This window comes from Hippoglossus hippoglossus, chromosome 7, assembly GCF_009819705.1.
Source record: "Hippoglossus hippoglossus isolate fHipHip1 chromosome 7, fHipHip1.pri, whole genome shotgun sequence".
Taxonomy (NCBI): domain Eukaryota; kingdom Metazoa; phylum Chordata; class Actinopteri; order Pleuronectiformes; family Pleuronectidae; genus Hippoglossus; species Hippoglossus hippoglossus.
The window spans coordinates 9,846,056-9,858,101 of record NC_047157.1 but is presented as its reverse complement, the minus strand read 5'-3'; the positions used below and the strand labels follow the sequence as shown (position 1 = coordinate 9,858,101).

The following is a 12,046-nucleotide window of genomic DNA, read 5'->3' as shown; positions in this document are numbered from 1 at the left end:
TAATTGCAAGGACGCGAACAAGTCTACATCAACAAGGTCTTATAAAGGGGATAGGTAAATAAAGTCAACAGATTTCATTCCAACTCTCGTCTCCAGCACACCTTCAGTTAGAGAGGAACAACGAGGCAGTAAAATCACATACATCCAGTGGATGAAACCTACAGACTGTAGACACTCAGATATGGAAAATGGTTTCTCACGTGTCCTCAAGAGAAATACAGCAAACATTAATAGTGGCTTAATAACCTGCCTTAATAATACCGTAAGGCAGGTTTAGAGACCAAATTGAACAAGACTGAAACCATTCCAACTGAAAATTGTAAGAACAGAAAAAACCTTGATGTAGTAAAAGTAAAAAATCTTTGTCTGCCATAATATCTGTGTCAGGATGGCCGAGCGGTCCAAGGCGCCAGACTCAAGGACTGAATCCTTCCTGGTCAAAGGGACTTCTGGTCTCCAAATGGAGGCGTGGGTTCAAATCCCGCTCCTGACATGTGTTTTACCGCCAGGTGTCTTTGTGAAGTGGGTTTACATTTCAACACTGGTTACATGAAACAAAAAAAAATTAAACATGTACATTTTGACTGAATATTAAATGGTAAAGACTGTGTGACTAACAGAAGAAGCTTAGTATCTTATGTGTGAGGTTTGGGGTCAACAGTGGCCAGTTTCATGTTTGCAAACCAACTTAGTCGCTTAATTTTCAGGAAGATCTGTTCTTTCATGTAAATTCATTAAATGTGGTGAATGTGAAATCTTGATAATCTATGTATGACACAAGTCAGGTATGAAATATGATCTCTCGCTGTGTTAAGATCTGGAGGGTATAGGAAATTGATAAGATACTAGTCAGGATGGCCGAGTGGTCTAAGGCGCCAGACTCAAGGACTGACTCCTTCCTCGTCAAAGGGACTTCTGGTCTCCAAATGGAGGCGTGGGTTCAAATCCCACTTCTGACATCTGTTTTACCTCCAGGTGTCTTTGTGAAGTATGTTTACATTTGAACACTGGTTACATGAAACAAATAAAATAAAACATGTACATTTTGACCCAATATTCAATGGTGAAGACTGTGTGACTAACAGAAGAACCTTAGTATCTTATGTGTAAGACAACAGTGGCCAGTTTCATGTTTGTAAACCAACTTAGTCGCTTAATTTTCAGGAAGATCTGTTCTTTCATGTAAATTCATTAAATGTGGTTAATGTGAAATCCTAATAATCAATGTATGAGACAAGTCTGGTATGAAATATGATATCGTTTAGGAAAATATATAACAAACACGTCAGGATGGCCGAGTGGTCTAAGGCGCCAGACTCAAGGACTGACTCCTTCCTTGCCAAAGGGATTTCTGGTCTCCAAATGGAGGCGTGGGTTCAAATCCCACTTCTGACATTTAGTTTAGACAGACTGAGTAAAATCATAAAAACACATGTTGCAAACAACTAACTCAGTGATTATCAGACTGTGTCAGTGACAACACAAAGTTGATATGTTCATGAAGACCTTTTTAAATCAGAGTCCGTGCCTTGATTTTGATGAGCATATGATCTCCCATGCAAATTTATTTAATGTGGCAAAGAGGAAATACAGTTCATATGTATTAAGAATGCTCTGTAAGTGCAGAGTGGTCTAGAGGACAGAGAGGACAGATGCTCAGGACATAAGCTCAGCACTGAGTCAGTTGCATATGTGGCCTCTGTCAGTTATGTGTTAACAGTCTGTGTCACTTTTAGAGGCAACATGTGGCAGCTATGTCGGTAAATCAAGTTACAAACTTAATTTTCTGATCTTCCATGCAGGTGTTGCAAACAGCTAAGATACACTGTCCAAGTAGTAATTGTGTCATAACAACTCTTGACTCCCAAGTCTGTATGAACAGAAAACAGGATATTTTCACAATGTAAACAATTTTAGTTAGTCTGTCCATTTCTAACGAGATACTATTCAAAAACACACAGACATCTACCTTAAGCTACATAATGGGCATGGTGGATCCTAATGCAGCTAAACCATCCATCTGGTACGCCAAAGATAATTGTTACTGCAAACAGAATCACTGAAAATGGTATTTATTGATCAACATGTGTGAGGTGTGGGGTGATATTAAGTGGGATAATGACATTAAGTTAATGATCACTTCATCTGGATTTCTTTAGTCAATATTTGACATTGAATTTACGGTTTATCAAAGACAAATATAGAGACATTTTCAGTTTTTTTCAGAATGTATTTCATGTCAGAGCTGAAAAGCTTACCCCAAGAATATAGTAAAGCTAAGAAAACCAGACTAATAACAACTAACAACAATGCTAATAGCACATTAAAGCATATCGCTCTACAGAAAGTACAGAAGCTGTGAGGTATGGAGGGACAAACACATCGTGGGGGATAGAGAAAGACAAAATACAGCTGAGCAAACCTTGGATAAAGACAAGAGAGCTTAACCAGGGGGGAAGCAGGTGTGTGAAGACAGGATGAGATGAGATTTTCCTCATGTTGGTGACGTCCACTCAGCTCTAAATGTCAAATGATGTCACCACCAAGATCTTATTTTATCACTCAACACTCCCACAGGTTTGTGTGTAGTTGGGTCCTGCTGGGGACACAATGTTGTCTCTTGTGCACAGCTATAACTTTAAGCCCCACAGCGATAGTACTGATGTTGTGTTACACACTAAAATACATTTGTTATTCACAAATTAAAACAAGACGATTTCTTTCCTGAACCCTGGAAAATGTCCACAAAATTGTGCCTGGACATTTTCCAGAGTTTGCCTTTCACGTCTGAAGAAGGCAGCAGGAGATTGTCAAGGTCTGTCCTTCAGGCGAGGGGGTGACGTCTGAGTGGAGCATGCAGGAGGCAGGACATGACATATGAACTCTGCTGCGGAAATCAAGTGCTTTCGTTTACAGCACATCAACACCAGCATCAGCCCTTATCACCAAAAGCTCTTGAATTGTGTTGTCTTTCTAAGTTGACATCTTTGTAAGTGTCTTCTATTTATATGGCTCCTATTTCTCATTATAAGATATTTGTATTCTTTTAGTTATCTACAGTTTTGCGTCTGTTGCATTTATAAAAGGTCATCAACAAGCCCACACGTTTGCTGCGAGTTTTAACTGCTGTATTTTCACATAGGCTCTTTCAGACCCTATCGAGAACATTTTATTAGGGGCTGGCAAGAAAATTTCTGGAAAGTGTCTGTAGCAACTGACGCAAACATTTGCGTTCTCACAGCCCCTCCTGGAACATTTCAGGAAAATATCTAATGTCATTGCATGTCTTAAAGGAGCTATACAATGAGTTCTGACAAATTCTGAATTGGTGGACAAACTGTAACAGATCTAAATTTTGAAGATGCACTGCAATTTTTCAGTATGCATCTGCACGACAACACAAGTGTAATCGTACATCAGAGGATGCAAACACACTGTAATCCATTTCTTCACACCTTGAACACCTCTTAGAAGGATTAATAGACATGTTGGAGTGTCCTTTGCCTGGCTCCATCTCAATTAATAGCTTGGTTTGCATCAAGATCAAGTGCAAAGAGGAGAGTATATTAAACCGACAGTTTGTAGTGACACCAGTGCTTGTTTCCCTACTCTTAGCACATTTACACTAATTTAAGCTTTCAGAACTTGATGTACCGGTGTCAGGTCTCTGGAAAACGTTAAAAATGTTATGTTGAAGAAATCAACAACTGACACTTGTGGAATAAAGAATAACTGGGAAGTTATCATGAGCAGTGAGAGCAAACATGAACAGAGAAAAGAAAAAGCCCACAGACAAATAAAATCCGAGGAAGAATTTGAACGGTGTCCATGGAGATTGTAGTGCCGAAGAATCAACAATAACCAACAATAAAGTCTTGAAAGCAAAAATTGAGACCATCTTTGATAAACATTTTCTGTAATGTATACTCTGACTTTTCAGTTTGGTCCATGTCCCATCCACTAACATGGAGGAGGCGGGGCTTATGACCTATATTGCAGCCAGCCACTGGGGGGGGGGGTGGCGATCCAGATGATTTGGCTTCACTTTGGGGAGCTGTCGTCAATCTTTATATACAGTCTATGATTGAGACACTAAATGTCTACAATCCTGCATATACTAGCATAGTAGATGTCTCTGTGAGTCTATACTAAGCTCTGAGCTTAATGCTAACATCAGAGTGTTATATACTCACAAATATCACAGTAAACAGTATCTGAATTGTGCGTGTTAGCATGCTGACATTTGTCTTTAAAACAGAGAACAGCTGAGGCTCATTGGAATGTCATTAGTTTTGCAGGCCAAAAGTATTGGACAAATTAAAATGTTTAGCAGCTGATTGCTCTAGATGAAAAATTAATGGATCACCATAAATCATTTGGGACAGAGTGATCTCAAAAGTAGAACGACAACATCCGTCGTGTCAGCAAATCCCCTAAAATAAAGATGCCTATGTTTACATTGACGTGACAAAGCCCTCTAGTGGCCATAAAAAAGTAAATTTTCCGTTTCCCACCATCAGTGAGCTTTACATTTTTTTAAATCTTCACCATCGTACAACCTTAAACATGTCGTAGGAGAAACTTTAACCCAAACCATTAACCATCTTTGTGCTTGGACCAAACCTTAACATATGCATTGCCACGCGATCAAACTTAATTTTTTAACAAGGATTTGTAACAGATTTGGAGACCACAGACAAATAATGTCATCCTGCAGTCAGGGGAAACATTAGCATAGCTGTAGAGGGCAGAGGGATGTATTTTGTTGATAATTTGGAGGACTTGTCGCCAAGGATCCATGAACATCTGTACAAAATGTAGTACAAAGGTCACAGTACCAAACATCACAGCAATTGATCCAACTGTTATTTAAATAGTTCAGTCATAACAATAAAACTATATTATTTTTCTTATTTTCTCCAGTTTGACTCTGACTAATGCATATTCGTTAGCCCACGCGTTAGCAGCTGTTGCAAAAAGGGCCATAACGTGCAGACGTCTGCCTTCTACTTTGAATATGGATGTGAAAATGAAGCATCAGGCAGCAGTGAAGCATAACCAAGCTTTTACAGCTGTGATCAAACATGTAGCAGTCGATCTGGAAATGATGAGAATTTTAATTTCTCAGGATCTGCAAAGAAAAGTACCCACATCTTATCAGAGCTGGAAAAAAGATGTACAATTTGTTCGGAATATAGATTTTTTTTTCTTCAAGGAATCTCCCAAAGTTAATGCAAGCAGTAGAAGTAAAGTCGTCCAAGAACACTTACTTTACAAACTTGTTTTAATGTCTATTCTTAATGCATCAATTATACTTGATTATACTTGTGGTATCCTACTGGAGGTTGTAAGGGAAGAATATATATATATATATATATTGTATATATATATTGTATATATCGTATGGTTGTATGGTATGTAACAATGCTTATTATACACCAGTATTATGTGTCACAGACTTGGATGTGCATTTGTTTCATTTAATTTTATTGTTATAGTTACACAAAATCGTTGCACACAGTTTTTACCTGCACTCCACATGTAAAACTTGAGACTGGAGGATTCGTTATTCTTTTGTCAGGTTTGTCCAGATAAACGAAGACATTCATGATCTGACCTTTTCATCAAATATATTACAATGCAGACATCATTAAACTCTACTGGTTACACTTGTATATACACATTTACATCCACTGTTACAAATGGTCATTAGTGGAGGACCAGAGTGACAATGCAAAGGAGACAAGATAAAGAAAGTTGGTGTCTTTTGATCTTTTCCCTATGCGTTTGATCCTCTTAAATAAGAACAGGCTGAATAAGGTATTTATGTTTCCTCTAACTTGGCCTCTGCTGCCTGACTGTGCTACGCTACATGATTATACACAAAACATTAGTGGGGTAAGAGAAGGTAAGATTGAAGAAAGATTGAAATAGGCGAGAGAGGTGGGGGGGGAAACTGCAGAAAATGAATAGTGCAAGTCAGAATTGAAGAGAACAGAGGAGAATAGGCTGCAATAGAAAACATGAAATATGAATAGGCCCTTGATGATATTCCCACTCTATCTGCCTGTCAGTGGGGCTTCATTGATATTCAGGGTAGGGCTCCCCTTTCTCGCAGCACATATCAGAAGGCAGTATTATGATCAATAAATATGTCATGGGAATCAAAGCTTTTTTCTTTGATAGTATTGGTCATTTGCCCAGAAACAGTTTGGAATGCGAGGCAGCTTTGAAGGCAGTCTGCAATGAGTCACTGGTTACATTTACAAGAGAGCAGAAAATCCGATTTTTAACCTCATGTGGGTCAGCCGAGCCGCTCATCCTCTTTCTGCTGTCTTAACAATGGCGACGGAGACGCCAGTGTCCCAGTCCCCGCTTAGACAGCCTTGAAAAGAAGAGCTGTGAAAAAAGAAAGTTGGGATTGATTGTAAAAAAAATGTCTTTAAACAGCTTGTACCCTTCAACTCTGTGATTGATACCACTGCAGTAGTAACAAATAGCGTGACATTTCTGCCTGTGTTAACCTGAGGGTTCAGGGCTGATTGAACGGGGTGTATATATAATTTCAGAGGTAAGACTGAGTGGGAAAATATTCACTGTGTCATTCTCAGCCGATCGATATATCAGCAAAATCGACCTGCTATTTAATCAAATAATGCTGTTTTACCAGGTTCTGGGTCCAAACACACATGACCTTCATCCAACAGACACATGACACATTGGGTTAAAAACACACAGGATCAATGATCGGCTCTGAACAGCATGAAAATCACTTGAAGAGAGACTTCAAACAGCTCTGGCACATCAGACATACATAGTTACATACATATTTCATACTTCTGATTACTTCCCATATTCAGTTTTGGGTTGGGTGCATACCAACCTCAAGCCTCCCTATGCGCCCCTAGAACCAGGTCAGCTAGCGGGTGCTCCCGATGCACTCGTTGGATTATTTGAGGAAGATCTGACATCTGAAATGTGAGCATTAAAAGCCAAGCGACAACTGAATTCACCAAATCTGTCGTCAACAATTCAAATCCAGAAGTCAAGGAAAACATGGACATTGGCGAAAGAAATACAAACATACTTAACAAACATAAGATGCACATCAAAAATGTAACTTTGAGCATCTAATGTGCATTGGGTGTGAAGCAACTAAAAGCTAATGAAAGTGAAGTGAAGACTGATTTTCAGATAAGAATTTAAATGTATCTCACTGTATAAAGGTTGCTACTAAGCAGGCAACTCTTAGATGTCTCGGTTGTCACAACAGTCCATAACCGAAATGAGACAGTTCAAATTGTCAGATTTTACAATCTGGAATGAGCAAAAATAAATGTCTTCCTCGCCAGTAACTGCTACGGGACATAGTTGGCAGTAATGTAACAGCTTTCAGTTTGTCAATCCTGGAACACAGAGAGGATGGTTGTGGTGGGAAAAGCAAGCATGTTGAGAAACTGAATTAAGTGAAGTGTTCCGTCTGTCTGTGTATCGATCTCCTTCGCTCTGTTTGAATAGTCCACTATCACAGTGCAGCATCTACACACAAACAAACAGCACTGCACATGTTTCAGGCATGACTTGAGTGATTGCTCTCTCTCTCTCTCTTTTCTTCCCAATCAGATTAAAAATAATTTTCAAAAAAGGAAAATAAATCTATTTAAGAGAATATGAAATAAAAACAAATGATGTAGTGCTTATTTGTGATTCATAGTTAATGGGCAGAGAGATTCAAAATGAAGGGAATCATCTTTAATCTTTTAGTCCATTATTCATCTAATCCACACATCCTGGTCCGGGTCCTGGTGGCAGCAGGCCAACAAGAGAGCGGTACAGACATTCCTCTCCCCAGCTATACCTCCTACAGCTTGTCCTTCAGGATCCTGAGAGATTCCCAGACCAGAGTGGATACATAATCCCTGCAGGATACCCAGGGTCTCCTCTCAGAATACCTCCACGAGGCCATCCTGATTAGATGCCCAGTCTTCAATAAATCAACGGCTTCTTTTCAGTTCTGCTCTGAGACCCCTACCCCATCTTAGGGAAACCCTAACCAGCCAATGAAAGAAGCTCATTTGAGCAGTATGGAGTCACAAATGAAAAAGTGATTGAACAGATGGTTCATTTTGAGATTATATACAACACCATAATCAACATTGTGATTTAAGGTTACAAAATGTAACTGTTCTTTGTTAAAACGAACGAGACCTATATGACTTGTGTACTTCCATTTTCCAAAATGTTTTCAACAATGTAAAAACTCAAAGAAATCCACAATTTTATTCAATGTGACTGGACCATCTCTGCTATAACTTCCTATGTTCATTTTTGAATCGGTCACTCGTAATGTTTCACAGTTATTTATTTGCTGCGTAATAAATAAAACTTTAGGAGACATTGAGGTAAGTATTAAAATGATAAATCTGTTCAACAGGACTGAGGAAAAAAATGATGCAAAGAATAATAAAGTTTCTTTGCTTGTTACAGACTGATGCAGTTGTTGTTTTCCCGTCAAGTGTCTACAATCCGAGTGAACATGGGGGTGCTGTGTGTTTCAGGGACATTGTTGGTGCATTTCTATCTGGATGCAGCAGAGAGAGATTGACTTACAACAACCTGGTATAAGACAATGGTTCAGTAATTGTTATTTTAAGGGTGCATCAAGATAGAAATATGTACCTACATAGGCATTCGAACAATGCACATACCCTCTGCTCGTTAGACACACACACAGAAGTGTTCTCTCATACCGGGCAAATCCAACTGTATAATAGCAACCTGCCATTATAATATATATAACCTGACTTTTAAAGAAAATGTGAAATGGCCCTGTGATAGCTTTTTTGCATGTTACTCCTTAAGCACACCCATGATTAATTAAGAGACTAAATAGAACCCTTTTGAAACATGCATCTGGCGCAAACAGAATCAATCTTTTTTTCCGCCATGGAACAAGTTAAAATCTGCACATGTCTTAAATGCACTTGCACCAAGAGCTGGAGGCTATTTGCCTAGATTGTTAAGATAGAGCCCCGAGTGTAGGAGATCAGGTAGACAAGTGCACAGTAGGTGTTAGTTAGGCATGTTAAGGTGTTAGAGGTGTTTTCTTCACTGCCTTCATACTGTATGTCCATTATTTTGTTTTTCTCGAGACCCATTGCCCTTTTCCACCTTTTTATCCCATGTGAACGTTCATTGCAAATGAGAGAAAAGCACTATCACAACCATAATTACATGTTTTCTCTTTTTTTTTCAACACACCACCGAGCCATATTAAAGACCCTCTGATGTCCATTTCTGAAGAGGTGATGGGTCCCAGCAGACGCTTGGCTGCTCGTCTCTCTTCTATTAGCACTGGAGCCAAAAACTGCTGCAATTACTATCACTGTCATGGCAGACACAAGTGGCACAATCCTGGTGATTAGAGTCAGGCTTTGACACAATCTCATGGAAATACACACACACACACACACACACACACACACACACACACACACACACACACACACACACACACACACACACACACACACACACACACACACACACACACACACACACACACACACACACACACACACACACACACACACACAGAGTTTGTGGTTATAACTTGCTAAGTGGATGCTCCATCGCTGTGCTACACTCAGCCACCTGCTGCCATCGCTGTACCGTCGCTTCAGGCAGGAACATAACAGTGCTGGAGACATTAGACATTAGTCATTAATTGAGCTTTAATCGTCTCATTGTTAAATTGTCTGAGACCAACCTAATGATTATGCCAAACTCAAGTGCACTAAACACCTGGCTGCAATAAAGTTGAAGCCACACTTTCTTAAGCTAAGGGTGGGGACTGGAAAAGGGTCATGGACCAGGTCCATGTGTGATGAGATCATGTAACTTTTAATGAGGCTGGGACGAAGCTGAACTCAAATCCTGGGTTTGAAACTTACTCTGCTACCGATTCAGAGCTAATGGAAAGTCGATGTGTGGCTGTGTCTATCACGATCCTCCTGTATGGGCACATGGAGCAAAACTCCAATTACCACAACTACAGTATGCGATTCCTGTTTGGCAGTGCAGTGACAGTTGGCAAAAATCTCCAGAGTTTGTTGGGTAAGTGTATGTGTGGCCACACATTCACTCACAAATGTTATTACTCATTGTTTCAGTCGGCTGGCTTCTGATTCAGGAGGTTGCAGCAGCCACTGGCGGTCGGATCAGATGGAGGGTCATGTTGATGGAGTGAATGAGTATGTGAGGGGGGGGGGGGGGGTGAGAGAAGAGATGCATGTGTCAGGGTGGTGGGGGTTTTGAGGGTTATTGGGTGGACAACTGCCCACCCTTTGTGCTGCAAATCCAGGGGAATCTGCTGGCCATTGTGGGTCCCAGCTTGTTCCCTATCCAGAGAGCTGAGAGAGGGGATTTCAGCTCCACAGAGCCGATGACTAGCAGGGTTTTTTCTAATCATCCTCTCTGGTTTTCTCTTTTCCTCTTTTATCCTCCGTCTTTTCTCGTTGTCTCTCCGCTTTGTTCTGGATACAGTGCACAGTCAGCCCCGGCCAGCTATAGTGTAGTAATCTCTGAGCGACTGAGGTTGGTGATCCAGCTCTAGGTTTTAGGGGTAACACCTGTGTATGCTGCGGAGCACGTTACTGCAGCTTACGATGGTGTATGCAGGCGGTTTATTGTTTCATTTTAAATTTGTCTTGGTTAACAAGCGCGGCAAAAAATAGCTCACGTTCGTTTAGAGCCGGCTATTTTTGTTGAGTGAAAAAAAAAATCCATGCTTATCCTTTTATTCCCTCCCTCCCAAATCGTTAGCGTGGAAAAGCCTCTGAAAGAGTACGAAGACTGTGAGACATCAAACATGTCTCTGCTGAAACTAACAGTAATGAGATTCTCTCAGGTGGGTTGGCAGTGTCTCAACGTGATGCATCAACTCTAACTGTAGAGAGAACACCTGTACACATAAAGTATATATATATATATAGTTTCATTGTCGTGGCAGATTGGTGTTTGCATTAATTACATATTGGCAATGCAGTTTTTTCGCATTATGTAACTTATTCAGGAGATAACAACAATCTCTGGTGGTCACATAATACATTCTTAGTTGACTGAGGCAGCATTGACAGATATATGACAATTATTGTATTTGCCCTCTGTATGATAATGTAATAATGTATTATAATTTCATCATTTAGGGTGGTATTAGGAGTTATAACAAACAGTATAGTAAAATATGGATTCTGTCTGTGTTTACGCATGTTTGTCTCAAGTGACGTCTTTCCAGCCAATCAGGATTGGCACACCAGTGGGGGAGACACAGACAGCGAATCAGAGGTGGAGCTTGAATGTTTTCACTAAGGTAAGCCCTTTTTTAATGTCTGCATGTTTTTTTTAGGCTAGATTTGTAGGACTATTTTTGTCAAGGACTATACATTGGCCATGTGTTTTGTGAAAATATTGATTATTTACAAACAATTTACAGTTTGTGTAGTCTTAAAGATACAATAAGTAAAATTTCTTCATTAAAATGTCTAAAAACAACTAGACCCATGTTATCTATTGTGTCCACTTGTTGAAACCCAGAGAAATCCCCAGTTTTAATCAAGGTGATAGAACATATCATTTTTGTCACCTTTTAATTGCGTCATATCCGCTTTACCCATCTCTGTCCCGTCTCTGCAATAACTTCGCAATACGAAGGAAAAACACACAGTTAGCCAGTTAGCTGGCCAGCTGTTTGTATTGGTCACTCAAAACAGATTACGATCATTCATTGCCATTTGCGAATGTGAATATAACGTTAATACTTTAAATCAGGTACAATATTTACAACTGAGTCGCATCAGACATATTATTATTTACAATGATGGTGAAGACAACAACTCCCATGATCCCACACTGCTTTACGCTATCATCAAACGGCTTTTTTTTACTGTTTTGATTGAGAAACCCCCAGCAACCAAAGTTACATATTGTTTGCTGAATGTTTTCTTCGGTGACTCCCCCCATATCTTTACCTTAACATTTCCCATTT

At 39.8% G+C, this 12,046-nt stretch overlaps 3 non-coding genes across 3 annotated transcripts; all 3 read left to right on the top strand.

Moving 5' to 3' along the window:
- The first annotated feature begins 382 nt into the window (after window positions 1–382).
- Window positions 383–493, top strand: trnal-caa. The gene is made up of 2 exons: window positions 383–420; window positions 448–493. It is a non-coding gene; the product is annotated as a tRNA-Leu (tRNA).
- A 355-nt stretch (window positions 494–848) lies between these two features.
- trnal-caa lies at window positions 849–959 on the top strand. The gene is made up of 2 exons: window positions 849–886; window positions 914–959. It is a non-coding gene; the product is annotated as a tRNA-Leu (tRNA).
- A 325-nt stretch (window positions 960–1,284) lies between these two features.
- On the top strand, window positions 1,285–1,395 carry trnal-caa. Its single transcript has 2 exons — window positions 1,285–1,322; window positions 1,350–1,395. It is a non-coding gene; the product is annotated as a tRNA-Leu (tRNA).
- The last annotated feature ends 10,651 nt before the right edge of the window (window positions 1,396–12,046 follow it).